Here is a 1,223-nt window from a genome sequence, read left to right as displayed (position 1 = left end):
GCTCCAACATTCCAGCTCGCCCTGCCTCCCCTTCCCTCTCCGGTATTGAAGATCTGCCCCCGACCGGCATCATATCCAAGAAAAAAAAAGAAGAAATTGTCCGCCAAGAAATTCTCCACGCGTAGCAGGGCTTCTGGTGATTCCAAGCAGTCTGCGGCAGGGCTTTGCCGCAGGCTTGATGCTGATTTGGGTGCAGCCTCAGGTCCTTCGTCTGCGGCGGCTTCTCCATGTCGTGCCCATCCCGCGCCGGTGCGTGCTCCCCCGCTTCCACCGCCCGCAAGAGCGGCCGTGTCTCCAACAGTGGCGAGCGGGTGGACGATCAGGCGACGCGATGCGCTGCGGCTAGAGATCTTCCCCCTTCAGGTACCCCTCCATGTTCTACACCCCCTTCTATCCCCGTTTCTTCTCCTGTTCGGTTAGTCCTTCCATCGCAGTCCAGTGAGCATCTTCTACATATCTTAGAGGACGTATGCATTTCTTTTGATCCTACTTTTGGCTCTCTGTCTACCCTGTTACATATTGTTCGGGCAAATGAAATGGCACAAGCGGATATTGCTAGGGCCAAGGGGGCTGCGTCTTGGGTTGATGCCTCACTGGTTGTGGCCGGTGGGGTCGAGGTGGCACCTGAGAGGGATCAGGTGCCCACCACTACGCCTCGGCTCGGGGTTGGCAATCGTTCTAAATCCTGCATTGCCCCAAGCAGGTCGAGTCTTTGCACAAAAAACCTTTCCCACCGATGAAGGCCTTATTCTGGAATATTTGAGGTTTCGACGCTAGGGGGTGCATGGACCAGCTTAAAGATCTCGTTCGGTTTGAGAATATAGACATCATTGGCCTTGTTGAAACGGTTAAACCTTCCTTCTCCCCGAATGAACTTTCTGCTGCTGCTGGGATTGATATGTTTGACTGGAAATATTGGTCTTCTTCAGGTCACTCGGGTGGAATTCTTATTGGTACCAAGAGAGACATGTACGATTTTGTTGCCTTCGACCATGGCATTTTTTGGGCTAGTACAGTAGTATCTCATCGCCCCTCAATATGCTTTTGGAAGTTATGGTAGTCTACGGCCCGACTGATCATTCCCTCTCTTACATTTTCTTGGACGAAATTTTGAATAAGATCGAATCTTGTGATCTCCCTTTGCTTATTGGCGGTGACTTCAACTTGATGCGCTCTCCTTTGGATAAAAACTCTCCTAATTTCTCTTGGTCGCTTGCTGACGC

Source organism: Triticum aestivum, chromosome 6A, assembly GCF_018294505.1.
Source record: "Triticum aestivum cultivar Chinese Spring chromosome 6A, IWGSC CS RefSeq v2.1, whole genome shotgun sequence".
Lineage (NCBI taxonomy): Eukaryota > Viridiplantae > Streptophyta > Magnoliopsida > Poales > Poaceae > Triticum > Triticum aestivum.
Note: the sequence above shows the minus strand (reverse complement) of the source record.